Below are 18,815 nucleotides of genomic sequence, written 5' to 3' on the forward strand. Positions count from 1 at the left end.
ATACTAAGCATCTGAGTCCTTGTATTCCTATGAGTACTGAATTCATCAGTCTCTGGAACGTGGCTGGCGCGTTTTTTAATCCGAACGGCATTCGATTGTATTCGTAATGTCCGTACGGTGTTGAGAACGCAGTTTTTGGTTTATCGTGCTCAGCCATTGGTATCTGATGATACCCTGACGCTAAGTCTAGCGTTGAAAAATATTTGGCGTTTCCCAATTGATCTAGGATTTCCTCTATGTTGGGTAGGGGAAATGAGTCGCCAATAGTTAGATCGTTGAGCTTTCTGAAGTCGATTACAATTCGAAGCTTCGGTTTTCCGGCCGAGTCAGCTTTTTTGGGTACCACTAATAGTGGCGCGTTCCACTGACTCGTGCTAGCTCTGATAATGCCATCGTGTAGCATTTGCTTTATCTGCGTATTCACCTCTTCCTTATGCTTCGCAGGGAGACGATACGGTCGTACGTTGACCGGCGATGCGTCGGCTTGTGTACGTATCTCATCTTTCACTGCTGCGGTGCATGTCAGTGATTCTCCACTTAGGTGGAATATGTCTTGATACTCTTCGCATATCCGTGTGAGAGCCTGTCTTTCTTCCCAGTTGAGGTGCCGGGTGCGTAGTGTTTGTCAGATTCGTTCGCTCCGTGGTTTATTTGTACATTCCGCTTCGTTAATAACAGCGTATATCTGATAGTCGTTTTCGTCGTGATCTTCTATGGTCACGTGCGGAGTACGTATTTCTATTGGCTTGTCGGTTGTATTTATTACGCTAATTGCGCATGCAAAATTTTTTGGTTCAACCAGACATCGGCCGATATATACCCCGGGTTTGGTTTCCTTGGCTTGCACCACTCCGGGTTGATTTCGGTTAGTGATGGCCCGTACGATAGTTTCACTACGCGGTTGTAGAGTAATTTTGCCACAGGGTCTTAGCTTAAATGTGGCGCCTGCTATTTTTAATTGCTGTTTGTCGTAATCACAGACTACGCGGTGCTTCTTCATGAAGTCGAGTCCAAGTATTCCGTCGTACTCCATGGGGAAATCGTCCTTGACTACGTACATAGTATGTTCTAATATTTGCTCGCCTAGTTTAATATGGGCCTGCATGCTTCCGATGGTGTGCATTTTGTGGCCAGTTATCCCTGCTAGGGTAATTTTTTCGGGGGAAATTTTGGTTTTCCCTTTCAAAGTTTTTACTTTTATTAGTGAGAGAGTTGCGCCTGAGTCAAAAAGCATGTCAATCTTCCCTGCTCGCGTCTCCTGTATTGGGAGCGTGACTTGGTCAAGGCCGCTTCTCGGCTGGGCGGCTCGGGTTACTTGCGCAATTTGATACGAGCGCGCGTACTTATCTTGCTTTCCAGCTGATCCTCTTTCTTCTTCGCTACTGGATTCGGAATCGGAGTTTTTTTTCTTTCGCGATTCAATTGTTTTTCGCGTATTATTATCTTTTATATTATTGTGTCGCGGTCCTTGGGGGCCTTTTGACGTTTTATTTCTAGCTTTTCCGTTTAGGTGCCAGCATTCATTCCGAGTGTGGCCGCGTTTCTTGCAGTGTTTGCAAAATTTGTCGACTGCATTGACGCGTGGTTTCTCCGGTTGCGGTAACGAAAAACGGTTTGCATACCGGCTGCTTCGGCAATCTTTACCATGGTGCCCCATTTTTCCACATTTGCGGCATTGTAATTTATTTTTGTAGTTGTCTCCGCCAAGCGTATTGTATTTCGGCTTGGGTCGGTTAGCGGCCGTTCCTTTTATCCGCTCTTCCGCGCTAGCAGCGGCTATTGCTTCTTGCAGTGTCGCGTAACCGCGCGATCGGACTACGGCTTTCGTGTCGTCGTTAAGTCCGATTTGATAGTTTTCGAGTGCCTGTTGCTGTAAAATATCGAGTATCGCGCGTTTGTTTTCGGTCGTGTAGTGTTGTCGACCCTCTATCATGGACTCGTACAGGTCCATGGTTAATTTATCGGCGCGGAGTCCGTATGTTCGCGCGTTTTCCCCAGTTCTTTGTTTGAGCGTATTAAACTCGATTTGTAAATGCGTGGTGCTCTTTTTACTAGCGTAACACGCTTCTAGCTCCTGTTTTAATTGCTCGAAATCTCGGACTTTTCGCGTTTGGAAATCCAGCATGGCACGACCTTTTAATTTGGTGCATAATATCGCGCCTAATAGCGTCACTTCGTCGGCCGGGTCAATATTTTCTACCGCGTATGTCATTGCGCTTAAGAATTCCTGCAGTTTACTTGCATTCCCATCGAATTCTGGGATCATGCAACGCGCTTCCTTTAACGGTAGTGTCCCGCGGCCTCTTCGATGTCGAACGTCATCGTCTTGATCTCTAATGGTCGTATCTCTCGGGTTCGGTCGCGACGGGCGATGATCGTAAATGCGCTGCGTGTGCAGTTGTGTTTCTCGCACGGCATCGATATCTGTTTGCAACCGACGGATTTCTTGAATTACGGCGCGTAGCGTATCCCGGACTTCGTCGTCCCTTTCTCTCGCTACGTTGAGCTGTGCTACCCTGGCGGCTGGATTTTCGCGAATTGTTTGATGTATTTCCTGTAGTTCTCTTTCCGCGTCAGCCATAAATTGTTGCGCTTCCGTTTGTTCAGCGCCCGATGGCTGTGCTTGGTCGTTGGCACTCATTATGTATCGGTCGAGAATTTCTTCCGGGTTAAATATATCCGAATCGTACGAGGTCAATGAAAATTCACCTCGTGAGGATACGCGACTCGGGGTCGGGCTAACGTATGGTCTCGTTCGTCGGATCTCACGGTCTGGTTCCGGCAATTCTGATCGTGTCGCGTATTCGAATAAACTTGAATCGAGACTCGTGAAGGGAAATTCTCGCTCGCGTACCACGTACTCGGGTAACTCGCTGTTGCCTTCGGGGGGATATTCTAAAGCTCTGCGCACGTTATCCCGATCCTCGCGAAGAGCTTGGGCCGATCGCCAGGCAAGATCTAGTTCTAAATAATGTATTGATCGCGCTGCAGCTGCACTGAAGAGCCACGATTCGTTGCGTATAGGCGAGTTACTATTGTCGGACATTCGCCTATTCTAATCACTTGCTAAGGTTGTTTTTCGATAACTAGGTTACCGGGGGCTTGCGTATTTTCGGGATTTTTCGGACGCGCTATCTTATAATCTATTTCGCATTACAAGATTTGTCGGACTTACATTAACGCAGTATATCGTTGCATGCTGTCGTCCGTTGTTTCGCCGCTTGGCTGGTGAATCACGATGCGGTAGGTCGGTGTCTTCTCCGATTACGCCGCTATCGCTGTTGCGCTGTCCGATGGCGGAGCTCTGGCTCGATGGCTGTCTTCCTTGCTGGATCTCGGGTCCGCAGATCAGCTGATCGGCTCGGCTGCGTGATGCAGGATCTTTGGCGAGTTTAGTTCGCTCTGATCGGCTTCCGCTCTTTTTCCTTTTTAGCTGTTCTCTTCTAGACTCTGCGTCCGTTAGGGAGTACTTTCCTTGTAGGTTCTTCGGCAGTGTATCCCACCGCTGCCACCAGATTTGTTGTGGCCCTTCTTTAATAAAGGGTCACAGGGATTAGGGATCGTCTGCCGATGCTCCTCGGGTCAGGTCTTCGAGAGAATATAGCCAGTTGTGATATCAGGATATATATGTATATTCTTACTTAGTACACTTGATAACACTTATGATAAACCGTAACAAATATTAACGAGTCGGCGACATACGTGAGTCGCTGTATACGGTGTGACAAAGCCCGCTCGTTGTCTGTCGCACGGTGTATATATACACCGTTTTTAGGCGTATGACCGGGGAAGGTACTTCCGCGGTCATAGGCCTTTGGACAGGATACTCGCTTAGCCAGCAATTGCTGGCCATGCGGATTCCACCCCAAAATCAGATGATTTTGGGTGTTGAGTCTTAGGCAACCGGGTACGTTTCCCGGTGCGACGCCCGGTATGTAGGCCGGGCGATGGCCGCGCGCGAGGTGTCATGCGACACCGTCTATCGCTTGCGACATGTGAGTGTGATGCACTCACAACAAAATACATAAATATATGAATATATAAATAATTAATTTTGGATATAATTATATAAATATATAAATATAAAGTTATATAAATATATAATATGCGTTCTCTTTCTCACTCTCTTCCCTCGCTTTCAGTTGCACTCATCTCACCCATTAAATACAATATTCTCACTCTCTACACTCATCGCACGCTCTCGCTCACACATACCGCATGCTACACATCGCATACTATTCATCACGTTCTCTCCTTCCCACCCGTTATATCCATATTCCCGCATGCTCTCTCACTCACACTCATCACATGTTCTCACTCATACACATCGCATACTATCCATCATATACTATCCCTCACATTCTCTCGCTCCCACCCATCACGTAGTACATTCTCGTTCGCTTGGCAGCGGGCGACGGCGACGGCGACGGGACGGTCGCGGACCCCGATTGCCCCTCTACCGCTCCCGGGTCGCGGACCCGAAAATACCGCGTCAGCAATTTCCGCACCGCGAGATCCCCCTCCCCGCTCCCGGGTTGCGCACCCGAAAATACTGCGTCAGCAATTTCCGCACCGCGAGATCCCCCTCCCATCGTGACGTCATACCCCCGCGCCTACAGGTACCCCCCCGCACACCCGCAGCCCCCTCGGAGCCCCGTAGTTAGAACTGTCTTAGTATTAACTACTATCATGCGTACGAACGGATAATTACAGTTAAATTTGCAAATGTTATCATATTGTTCATTTTCTTTAAGTAGTTGATAAACGAACCGAAAAGGTGCGATGGGTGGGAGCGTATGTGGTCGCGTATGAAAGAACGGACGAAAGAGAAAGAGATAAGGTTGCATAGTTGGAGATATCATGTACGGATGAGAGAGACAGATTCACAATAGAGGGAGAGAGCAAGCACCGTAGTGATGGCTGCTGAAAGAGATCGCGTACGGACGAGAGAAATAAATTCGCAACAGAGAGACAGCGCGAGCACCGCGGCGACGGCGGCGGCGGCGGCGGCGGGCGACGGCGGCGGATTCCCCCTTTACCGGTCGCGGACTTGAAAATCATGCATCGGCAATACCCGCACCGCGGCCGCGGACCCGAAAATCTCGCGTCAGCAATTCCCGCACCGCGAGATCTCCCTCCCCGCGTGACGTCATGCCCCCGCGCAACGACGAGTTCCCACCGCACACTCGCTCCTCCCCGGAGCATCTGAGTTAAAACTGTCATAGTATTAACTACTCTCGTCATGAATTGATTTTGATACGAGCGCAACAATAACAATTCTATCGTTAGAAATTCTACGGCTCAACCGAAAATTGAATTATTTAAAGTGCAGTGGCGAATGCCGCATGTTACGTTAAACGAAGTCAAAAAATTATCTTTGCTGCGAGCTTTGAAGAGTGGACAATGTCTAAGTATGAGTTTTCGCTCCTGGGATCTGTACGAGTATCCTTTGCTGCAGAGTACGACGAAACTTCATGGGCTGTTAAAACTGCAATTCAACTCGAGAAACCGCGCTTCGTTATCTTCGCACTGCAGACTGGTCGAAAAAATATCATGTCTCAAGATGTTACAATCTTTGACGACTGTAATTTAACCAATGTAAAACTTTATCTAAACTCTGAATTTTATCCGTATGACGATATGAATTTAGACTTTCGTAAATCTAGATATGCAATTCTGTATGACATGTATCGACGTTTTGGTAAATCTTATTATGGATATGAGTGTGAAACGCTGCTCAACGTAATCACATTCCTGGAAAAAGGGCCTTTTGCAGTCATTGACTGTTCGCGACAAAACGAATCCGTCAAGAGTGCTACCGTAAATGTGCGCATAGAATTTGATTGCAAAGAAAATGTTCCCGCGAATACTACCGCTTATTGTCTCATTTTACATGATCGTGTAATTGAATATTGTCCGTTGTCCAACGTAGTGCGCAAAATCATGTAACATCAAACTGATAAAAACTGAGAAATTTGGTATTAAAGTACGGTCTTGAAGAGTTACTCATAATGATCGTACCGACATTTGTGGATCTGCAAGGATTCATTGTCGATACAAAATTTATCGTAAAGGAAGTGGCGGTACTGAGAAAAGGATTCGTTCTCACGCATTACATTTTTGCTAGCCCCATGCCATGGCGTGTTCTTACAAAATCCGACAAGTCTTGCGCTTCTTGGTTGATTGCATATCATCATGGATTGCAATGGAAAGACGGGGTGATACCGTACAGCATGGCGAAACGTCTGATTACATCTGCTGTGTGTAATACGGAAGATGATGACAGAAAAACTATCGTATACGTTAAGGGACTTCAGAAACGAGAATGGTTGATAAACATACTCGATACCGATGATGGGATATATATCAAGACATGCAGATTATGAAGACATTGAATCTTTAAATAATCTAGATGTTAGTAATACTATACGATATGAAAAACATATTAAGAATTGTGCATTACAAAATGTATTTAAAATATATAACTGGTGGTCACAACATCAAAATGATTGTGGAATTTTTTCAAAATAAAGAAAAATAAAATGCAATAAAATGTTTTCTACCCTTTCCCCATATAAGATATAAGATATATCAGGTGTACAAGTATGAAGTGCGGATTTGAGAAAACAGGTGGCATGCCGAGTGCCGTATAAAGTGTGCAGTATAAAGATTTCACATAATGGCATTTTGTTGCGTCATCAACAAGTATCAAACGTGCATAAGTGCTAAATTGAAAAAATGTGTGCATAGTATTGTTTTGCTGTCTTCAATATGTCGAAATTTGTGCCAAATAAAGAGCATTCGCGGACAGCATTAATTTTTTGCTTTCATTTGAAGAAAACTGCTGCTGAATCATACCGATTGCTTCGAGAAGCTTATGGTAAACATGCTCCATTGCAAGATACGTGTGAACGATGGTTTTGGCGTTTCAAAAGCGGTGATTTCGATGTAGCAGAAAAGGAACATAGAAAATTGCCAAAAAGGTATGAAGATGCAGAATTGCAAGCATTGTTAGACGAGGACGATGCACAAACACAAAAACAACTCGCACATCAATTAAACGTTAGTCAACAAGCTGTTTCCAATCGCCTACGAAAGATGGGAAAGATTCAGAAGGTCGGCAAATGGGTACCACATGAGTTGAACAAGAGGCAGATGGAGAGGGGCAAAAACACATGTGAAATTTTGCTCGAACGAAACAAAAGAAAGTCATTTTTGCATCGTATCGTTACTGGGGATGAAAAGTGGATTTATTTTGAGAATCCCAAACGTAAAAAATCATGGGTAGACCCAGCCGCACCATCCACATCAACTGCAAGACCGAATCGCTTTGGCAGGAAGACGATGCTCTGTGTTTGGTGGGACCAGAAGGGTGTGGTCTATTATGAGTTGTTAAAGCCTGGAGAAACGGTCAATACTAATCGCTACCAACAACAATTGATTGATTTGAACCGTTCGCTGCTCAAAAAACGACCAGAATATCAAAAAAGACAACACAAGGTCATTTTTCTCCATGACAATGCTCCATCACATACGGCAAAACCAGTTCGCGACACGTTGGAAGCACTCAGCTGGGAAGTGTTGGCACATGCGGCTTACTCACCAGACTTGGCTCCTTCCGATTACCACTTGTTTGCATCGATGGGTCACGCACTTATTGAGCAGCGCTTTGGTTCTTATGAAGATGTGAAGAAATGGCTCGATGAATGGTTCGCGGGAAAAGGGGAAGATTTTTACTGGCGTCACAAATTGCCCGAAAGATAGGAAAAATGTAACTAGTGATGGAGCATATTTTGAATAAACAAAAAATAAAAAAATAAAAAATAAAAAATAAATAAAAATAATTAAAAAATCCGCACTTCATACTTGTACACCTGGTATAGATGTATGAAATGGATATAAGATATATAGATGTATGAAATGGAATATGATACGTTTAATATGCTCTTTGACTGAGACGTTGACCGAGATAACTCATATAACACGATCTCGTTGATAAATCACATACGATAATGTGTAGATAAAAAATTCTATGAAGCTAACACAACTTTTTTCAATTCATTTCACAAGTGATAGTTCGATATCGGTTCGATAGCTGTATGATACAGTTTGATAGCTGTACGATGCAGTTCAATATCGGTTCGATAGCAGTATGATGCAGTTTGATAGCTGTATGATGCAGTTTGCCAACGGTTCGATAGCTGTACGATGTAGTTTGATAATGTATGGTATAGATGTAAAGTATAGATGTAAGTTTGGAATGTTTAATGTGGTTTTTATTTCGAACGAGATGTTAACTGAGACGTTAACCTGGACAGCATTATAAAGCTTTGAAATGAGAATGCGTGCAGATAAAAAAATTCCACAAAACTGACACGACTTTTTCAAATTCATCTCTCAAGTGAGAGTGGCACACATCTTTAGTCTACTGCTTCTCAACGGCAGTCAGATCGTGCATTAGATTTCTGTGAAAACTGTTCTGTAAAAGACTTTGTGAAATATGCAGGCTATACGGATTGAATATCCTGTCACAGGTGTAAGTAGTGTAATTTTCATATGCAGTGTACAAAATTAAATATAATTGTACAAGTTTTTAATTATATTCTTCTGGTCTTTTAGTACGTGTGCGTGGATGGGATGCCCGTCCAGCGCGTCATTATTCACAATGAGCTACGCGTGGAAATTCCGCTTCCTGGTGCTCCAATAAATATCCGTCTAGGAGGATTACTGTCGGTTCGCGAACCAATTGGCGAGCGAGTAAGTTTTTAGACATTTATATTTTAAAAAGTTGTTAAATTATAAGATAAAAAATTGTTAATTTTTTTCTAGTCATGGATCTATCGGGATGACATCAGAATACCAGGTTTTATTAATATTCGGGAAAAATTCTGGACGCATTATCATAGAGATATCCGTAGAGCGCAGAATGAAGATGTCATCGAATGTTCATGGGGCCAATTTGGTGAGGCGGATGTTCGGGACCTGCGCCGTCTATTTAATATGTCGCCACTGATAGACGAAAATTATGATTTCTGGATGTAAAAAATTATATTATAAAAATTATATTATAAAAATAAAATTTGTAATTATAAAATATTAAATAAATATATATTAAATATATATATATATATAATATGCGTTCTCGCTTTCATTCCTCGCACGCTTTTGCTTCCACCCATTATATATTCCCGCAAGCTATCACTTACACTCTCACACTGTCGCATGCTCACACTGTCGCATGCTCACACACTCTTGCATGCTCACACACTCTCGCATGCTCACACACTCTCGCATGCTCACACACTCTCGCATGTTCACACACTCTCGCATGCTCACACACACACACACACACACACACACACACACACACACACACACACACACACACACGCATGCTCTTTCACTTACACTTATTGCATGCTCTCACTCACACTTATCGCATGCTCTCTTACTCACACTCATTGGACGTTCTCGGTTCTACACATCGCATAGTACCCATCGCATACTACCCATCGCGTTCTCTCACTCCCACCCATCGCGTACGTATTCTCGTGCGCTCTCGCTCCCACGCGTCACATATTACCTATCGCATACTACTCATCGTGTTCTCTCGCTCCCACCTATCGCGTATGTATTCTCGTGCGTTCTCGCTCCCACGCGCCGCATATTATCCATCGCGTTCTTTTGCTCTCATCCCTCGCACGCTCTCACTCACACACATTACATACTACCCATCGCATACTGCACATCGCGTTTTCTTGCTCCCACCCATCGTGTACGTATTCTCATGCACTGGGCGGCGGCGGCGGAGGCGGTCGCGGATCCCGATTCCCCCTCTCCCGCTCCCGGGTCGCGGACCCGAAAATCCTGCGTTAGCAATTTCCGCACCGCGAGATCCCCCTCCCCGCGTAACGTCATACCCCCGCACCAACGACCCCCCACAGCCCCCTCGAAGCCCCCTAGTTAGAACTCTCTTAGTATTAACTACTTCGATACATACGGTTGTAATCGGCTTACAACATCCCTCCCCCGTTAGATAAGAAAACGAGGGTGCGATGTTTTCGCCTAGAACTTTGTTCTTAGATGAAAACCTGCTTTGCTAGGCCTTGGTGGTTTATTAGTTCGTTTGGTATAGATTATATAGATCATGATGGCTACTATGATTAAGGCAGTAACGCCGCTGGTTGTCATTGAATATATGAATTGTTTTTTCCGGAAGAACGGCTCTTGGTCACTCTCCAGTTCTTGTTTAATTTTTTCTATACTTATTTTTAGATGTCCGAAATCGAGGGTTGTCAGAAATTTTTCTCAAGTGTACACTATCTGTGTGTTTATCTAAAGGAATTTCGTGTATCATTGTAATATTTATTCTAGGCATGTATGTGTCTAGGATTTTAGAAGTTTTGTGTGGTTTAATAATTAGTTCAGTTGTAACTATCTTGCAGTCTTTGTTTATAGTTATTTTCCCGGTATTGTTTATCATTTCTTTACCTTCGGAGTGGTCTAGGCATTTTATACTAATTTCTTCGGGTTTTGTGGTGGCGTACAACCAAGAGTCGTGAGTCTTAATCCAAATTGCGCGTTCACTTATGATATGGTTTATATTACAGTGTAGGTTGCGATTGTGTATATACATTTGTACTTCGCAGATTGCATTTGTGTTTATCTTATTTATCGCATGCGTCGCCTCGCATATATGTTCGGTGTCTATTTTATTACATCCTCGCAGGTCGCTTTCGCTGATAATTGTGTACGTTTGTTTTTTCGCGTCTATTGCTAGATATTTTGTAGTCGTTTTTACAGATGAGAAGATATTCAGGTGATTATGCACCGGTAATGCTATTATTTACATAAGTTTATATATCGGTAGGCTTGCTAATGGAAATCTAAATATAGTATACATGTATTTTATGTCGCAATAGGCGTTGATGTTAATCAATTTTTCTATTTTTAACCAGTCGTGATTTCGCATACCTGTAGGAAGGTAGAGTCTCTGGGACCAGGTTAAACTAGCCTCACGGAGGGCTTCCATTATGCGGTCTATATTCGCGATTTTAGGGTGAAGTATTCCTTCTTTTATATATGCTAGATATTCGATAATGTCGGACGCGTCTTGTAGTAGATCGTTCGTCAGAGCGTTAAGAACTATGAAATGTTCGTCCAAGTCGTATTGTCTGTTATGTATTAGGTTTTGGTTTTGTATTTTCTCTAGGAGTGTGGTCAATGCGTTTTCGTTTTCTTCAATAGTTTGTTCCAATGTCTCCACGTGGGCTATCGTGGCGTTGATTACTTTTAGTTGATTTTCTACGGCGTGTTTTGTTGCCGCGTTGTTCTCTAATAGCGTCAGCTGTTCGTTAATCGTTTTCTCGTCGTCGGCGTCCATGGTTCCGAACAGTGTCTTGGCCTATAGAGTATACTCCGTTTATCAGTCCGCGCCGCTTATCTGTCGGCGTCCTATCATCTGTATGGTGTGTATCAGATGTTTTGTCTTATTGTGTCCCTTGTCTAGGATTCCATGCAGGTTTTTGCATGTTTTTACATTTGCTAGTAATGATTTGCACATTATATCGGTGCGTTCTATATTTTTGGTTATATGCTCTAGTCTAGGTGCTAGTGATGCGATGTCCACCCTTATCACTAGTTTCCAATGGGCTTCGATTTGGTGTAGTCGTCCGATTTCTTCATAATAAATCCCTGGTTGTCCTTGAATTTTTCTATGTGGTACGCTGGTTCGGCTGATAGTCCGTCGCTGAGGCGCGTGCAGGTGATTATTCTGCAAGTTTAAGGTGCGTTATCGTCTCAGATGCTCAGACTTCTATCTTTGGTTTTTTATATGTCAGCGTTTGGAGTCTTCCGGTACTGTCGTTAGTCTTTGTTGGAGTTAGTCTTAGACTGATTTTCTTCCGTGTGTGTCGCGAAGAATTATTATTTAAATATGCGTTCTCTAGTGCCGTCGCCGCCTCCGTCGCCTGTTCCAAGTGTTATCGCGCTGGACGGTTTCGCTCCTGACGAAGGGGAAATTTTTGACGTTTTTGAGGACTTCGTAGAGAATGCGAGGGAGTTCCTTATGGACGATGGGGAGATCGAGGAGGAGGGTGCTTTAGACGAGGTTCTATCTAGTGAAGAGTCCGAGGGGGAGGACGAACGTCCCGATTCTCCTGAACTGGATTTGCCTGTGCCGGAAGTGGATTTTGTTATCAATCCGTATTTTTTCCGTCGCGATATAGACGTTTCGGATTTCGGGGATGATTCCGATATGTCGGAATTCGGAGGTGATCGGGATCCCGATTTCGTGGTTCCCGTAGACCAGTACTTTGTGCATGCCGCCTCCCTTGATGGAGGGGATGAGGAGTGATCATCCTCTCTTTCTCTCCTTTTTTTTTGTAATTAGCTTGTAGTGATTTATAGTTTGTGTAGTGCTGTAGTTACTTAGTTTTTTATTATAATTTGTGCTCTGGATTATTTGAATTATTTTGTGACTATTTCTGAAGCGGTACCCGGATCTGCTACTTGGTGAGTCTTTTTACTCCTCTATAAATAGTTTTAATCGATTCGCGTGTACGCGTATAGTTTTTCGTCCTATTTTTATCGTACAGTTGACGTCGTTATTTTTCGTGATTATCTTGTACGGTCCGATCCATTTTGCGTCTAATTTTTTCGATCGGCCGCGTCTTACTGTTTCGTCGTTGAGCAATACCTTTTCCCCGACCTTAAAATTTGCTGGCCTTGAATTTTTGTCGTATTGTTCCTTCGCCTTTTGTTTTTCTTCTTGTGCCTTTTCTTTTGCTATTCTGCTTGAGGCTCGCAATTTTTCCTATAGCTCCTGCGTATAATCGTCGTAGGAATATGTCAGTCTAGGCGGTTGGTTTAGGGCTGTAGGTAGGGTCGCTCTATATCTATATATCAGTTCAAAGGGGCCCGGTTAAGCCCGGTTACGGTATGTGGTGTCGTATTGTACGTAAACATAGCGTACGGTAGCCACTCGTCCCAATCTGTTTGATCGGTATTTATGTAGTGGCGCAAATATTCTGCCAGAGTCCGGTGTGATCTTTCCACTGTTCCGTTGCTCTCTGGGTGATATGCAGTAGTTTGCATTTTTTCAATCTTCAGCAATTTGCATACGTTCTTGAAAATTTCACTTGTAAAATTTGTATCTTGGTCTGTGAGTAGTTTCTCTGGTATTCCGTGTTCAAAAATTATTTATTTATTATTTTAGTGGCAAATGCTCGTGCCACTGTATTTGCATCCTGACTTTCTATCGGGACCGCCTTGTTGAATTTTGTAAGAATATCTTGGAAGGTCAAGATATATTTATTTCCTGTGGTCGTTATCGTTAATGGTCCCACGATATCCATAGCGCATTTTTCAAATGGTTTTTCGAGGGTATCCATTATCACCATAGGCATCTTTGTTTTTGCTTTTAATTTGTTTTTCTGGCAGTGTTCACATTTTGCGATGTAGTCTTCCACATCTTTCGTGATTCCTTGCCAATTATGGTCCAATCGTATCCTTTTTAGCGTACGTGCGATTCCTTGATGCCCTCCTAGAGGAGCGTCGTGATATTCATACAATATCTGTTCCTTTTCTTTTTCCGTGTATTTCCGGTTCGTTGTTTCTTCTTCTTCTTCTTCCTCCTGTCGGTTTTTATCTTCGACGGTGTTTACATGCTCCGTGTCTTCTATTACGGGGTGTCGGCTCAGTGCATCGGCATTGGTATTGCCTTTGCCTGCCTTGTGTATTATCTCGTAATCATATTCGGCAAGCTTGAGTCTCCATCTTATCAGACGAGATCCCGGATCTGTCACATTAAATAGCCATACGAGTGGCTAGTAGTTAATACTAAGCCGATTCTAACTACGGGGCTCTGAGGGGGGTGCGGGTGTGCGGGGGGTACTCGTAAGCGCGGGGGTATGACGTCACGCGGGGAGGGGGATCTCGCGGTGCGGAAATTGCTGACGCGGTATTTTCGGGTCCACGGTCGCGGTGCGGAAATTGCTGACGCGGTATTTTCGGATCCGCGACCCGGGAGCGGGAGAGGGGGAATCGGGGTCCGCGACCGCCGCCGCTGCCGCCGCCGCCGCCGCCGCCGCCGCCGCCGCCGCCGCCGCCGCCACCCGCCGCTGTTATAGCAGCCATCGCTGCGGTGCTCGCTCTCTCCCTCTATTCCGAATCTGTCTCTCTCTCTCTCTCTCATCCGTACGCGATATTTTCAGCCATACAGTTTTATCATTCTCTCGCTCTTTCTCTTTCATTCGCTGCGTTCTTTCATATGCAGTTACATACATGCGTTCCCACCCATCTTATCTATGTACCTCCTACTCGGTTCTGCGCACGCCATTATACCGCAAAGGAATAAGGGAAGAGAGAAAATAAGTTATAATAATTATTTATAAATTTTTTCATTTATTCCTTTTGTAACGCGTCGTATACAATATTGTCTGATGCATAAACCATCAGTTCGCAATCTACGAGCGAAGTTTTACACATATTTCATTTAACAATTTGACTGCATCGCACTTGTTATGAATATTATTTCGCCGCAAACAGTTTACAAATTGATTATATCGTTCTTTTACTATATGCATATCATCCCATAACTTAAAATATGCATTATTGATAACCTCTTCAAGATTTAGTAAAAATTGCACAGTCGATGGTTTCATGTACATAATTTTGTTATTTAAAGTGAATTTTATGATACTCTCGTTACGTATTTTAACGACTTCGATGAAAAGATCATTAATCCACAACGATGTAGCAGTTGTCGACTGCAGGAGTTGCTCGATATCTGTCCGTTTCTCAATCATTATTACCCAGGTATCACGTGACAGCGGTATCTCTTTGCCCTTGTTGTCACCAAGAATCATCTCTACAAAAGGCTCAAGTCCCACACTGATTCCTATATCCAAATATTTGTAGAATGTAGCCGTCAAAGCAAATCTCTTCCCCAGAATGCGTGGAGTATGACGCGATCGGTATGTATACTATATTCTTATGTAAAAAATAGTTTTATGATCTAGCAAAAAAAAAGTAATTAAAATTTTTTAAAATTATTTTTACAGGTTGCACTATTTTTCATCATGCGAGAGGTTGCAATCACACACTGTAGACTGTCAGAGGATGAACGACTGCGCTATCACATTGCCTGCCGAAGACGACAAGTGGTTGAATTTCCGGAATATAAACTACAAGGAACGAGTGCCCTTTATACGAGTGGTCTACGCGGACCTCGAGTGTGTGCTGCGGAAGACGCAACGTGATACAGAGCAAGCGTCGTACACATATCAACAGCATGAGGTATTCAGCATCGGGTATTACGTGCGATGCTCATACGACGACACGTTATCCACGTACCGGTTTCGTCGCGATAAAGATTGCGTCGCGTGATTCATTAAACAACTTGAAGAATTAGCGTATAATGTTAAGACTCGTTTATCAACTAATATCCCCATGGAAACGTTATCGGTGGAACAATTGGAGGCATACCATAGCGCGACGCGGTGTCATATCTGTGATAAGCCATTCGCGTCGGATGATACGCAGGTGCGCGATCATTGTCATTTGACTGGTCGTTACCGCGGTCCTGCACATTCTCTCTGTAATTTAAATTATCGAAATGCATCATACATGCCAATTATTTTTCATAACTTATCTGGATACGATTCGCATTTCATTATTAAGGAAATAGCCACAGCGTTCAAAGGGAAGACCGACGTACTTCCCATGACGAAAGAAAAGTATATTTCTTTTACAAAACATGTCGTAGACACAGCCGATAAATTAGATCCACATAATTACATAAAACTACGGTTCATAGATTCATATAAATTTCTAAATACTAGTCTCGAAAAATTGGCATCATTTCTAGGCAAAGAAAAATTAAAAATTGTACGTTCCGAATTTTTACACTTATCTAACGAGGATTTTGATTTATTGACACGAAAAGGTGTATTTCCGTATGAGTACCTTGACTGCGTGAACAAGCTGCAGGACACGTGTTTATCGCCGCGCGAATCATTTTTCAGTTCCCTGACCTCTGATACTGTATCCGAGAGCGATTACATGCACGCTGAGAATGTCTGGAAGCGATTCTCCGTTCGAACGTTGGGTGAATACAGCGATCTATATTTGAAAACGGATGTGTTATTGTTAGCTGACATTTTTGAAAATTTTCGCGATAAATGCTTAGAAAGTTACGGTCTCGATCCAGCACATTATTACACTCTCCCCGGATACACGTGGGACGCTATGTTAAAATATACAAAAATTACTTTCAAACTGCTTACTGACATTGACATGGTAATGTTCATCGAACGCGGTATACGCAGCGGTCTCAGTCAATGTTCAGGCAGATATGCACAGGCTAACAACAAATACATGCAGACGTACGACCCATCGAAACCATCCTCATATCTTATGTATTTTGACGTTAATAATTTGTATGGTGGGGCGATGTGTCAGCCGCTGCCATATGGGGAATTTCAATGGATCGAAGTCTCGAATTTTGACATAAATGTGATCGCTGCTGATTCACCAACGGGATACATTCTCGAAGTTGATCTCGAGTATCCCCGAGATCTTCACGACGAGCACGCTGACCTACCTTTTTGCCCAACACGCGATAAACCGCCAGGCAAGCGTGAATGTAAACTTCTCGCTACGCTGTATGATAAGGAACGTTACGTCATACATCGTATAGCAAAGATACACCGTATATTACAATTCGCACAATCTCCATGGCTCTATAAATACATAGAGTTAAATACACGATTCCGGACACTCGCCAAAAATGATTTCGAAAAAAACTTGTATAAATTAATGAATAATGCGGTGTTTGGTAAAACCATGGAGAATGTGCGCAATCATGTTGACGTTAAGTTGTTGACAAAATGGGTGGGGCAGTATGGTGCGGAGACAATGATCGCGAAACCAAATTTTCATAGTCGAAGTATTTTTGCAGAAAATTTAATCGCCGTTGAACTTAAAAAACTCGAGGTGAAATTATATAAGCCGATTTACGTAGGCATGTGTATCCTAGATATTTCTAAGACTTGTCTATATGAATTTCACCACGAGTACATGCTACCTCTGTATCGTGACAAATGTAGAGTCATGTATACCGACACCGACAGTCTCATATACCTCGTCGAGTGCGAGGATATTTACGAGACGATGAAATGTGATATTGCTAGGTTCGACACGAGCGATTATCCGGTCGACAACGCGTACGGTATGCCATTCGAGAATAAAAAAGTTCCGGGCTTGATGAAAGATGAGAATAATGGCGTGATAATGACTGAGTTCGTTGGACTTAGAGCAAAGATGTATGCGTTAAAGGTAGATGGAAAGAAGGACACTAAAAAGGCGAAAGGTGTCAAGAATAATGTAGTAACGCGAACCATAACATTTGATGATTATACCCAGTGTTTGAGAGATGAGATCGAGATGACGCGTAGCCAATCATGCATAAGATCCAAGCTACATAAAGTATATACGGTGTCCGAAACGAAAATCGCTCTAAGTCCATATGATGACGAGAGATACCTTATACCCGATTCAGTTGAAATGTTACCGTGGGGACATTATCGAATACCACTATAATATCTTTAACATTATATAGCTTTTAAATTACACATTTTACATTAAAAATAATTATATATTTTTATGTTAAAAAACAAGTATTAATAAAAATGTATTAAGGAAGGATGATAAAGAAATCTCACATAATATAAAATTAATATAATAATGTATTTGGTTAAATTGTACTTTTATGTGAATATAATAAAAACAATTTTTATTGGATTAAATAACAGTGCCTTTATGTATCCATGAATTATGCGATCCATCGAATCCCAGCCACTTGACATAAATCTCATCTCCTTTTCTGCGCAATATCTTTTCAACGAGATACACGTCAGGATTTGCAACACGCTGCAGCTCATATTCGTAAAATCCTCCAGCGATAGGTTTTCCACAGGAATCTTCCAGTACATATGTCACAGGATTGGTACGCTGTACTTTAATAATTTTAAATATCTCCGTAGTCCAATTTGGTGTATAACCATTCTCAAAAACAGTTTTGAATTTGGTGACGCGCACAAAGTCACCTACTTTAAATCGCGCGGGTGCCGCAATTTTTACGTGACTATACACCGTGGTTAAGAATTTTTTAGCGATTGCAGGCGTAACATTGATGGGTCGCATACCGGTAGTTCGATGCTTTCGTGCATTGTACTCTGACATGAGATGTGGCAGCAAATTAATCCATCTATAATTTCCATTGAGTGTAAATTGTTTCCACATGACGTTTTTTAATGTTCGGTTAAAGCGTTCGACAACTGATGCTTTCATTATAGAGTATGTAGAATAATGATTGATATTATGTTTTTTTAATAGTTTCTGCACGTTGGCGTTATAAAATTTCTTTCCTTTGTCTGTTTGCAAATTTTTCGGACATCTTCCATTTTTCCGAATTATCTTTGCAATCGCAATAGCAACTTCGCTACCACTCTTGGCCTTCAGCGGCACAGCCCATGCATGCTTGCTCAGCACATCGATAACGGTGAGTATGTAGTGATAACCTCGGTTAAATCGTGTGTAAGGACGCATCTCAACCACATCCGCCTGCCACAGGTCATCGTATCCATGAACTATGACGCGTCTTCGAGGAAAATTTCTTCTCGCCGGAGCATGCAACTCCTCAACCAGCAATTGTTTCTCAGACATGTTCAGAGTATGACATGTAAATGGTGCATATATTCAACGTACTAACTTTTTTACTCTGCACGATGAGTTACTGCGTCGAGCTGTCTTTG

This window comes from Monomorium pharaonis, chromosome 1 (assembly GCF_013373865.1).
Source record: "Monomorium pharaonis isolate MP-MQ-018 chromosome 1, ASM1337386v2, whole genome shotgun sequence".
NCBI classification, from domain to species: Eukaryota; Metazoa; Arthropoda; class Insecta; order Hymenoptera; family Formicidae; genus Monomorium; species Monomorium pharaonis.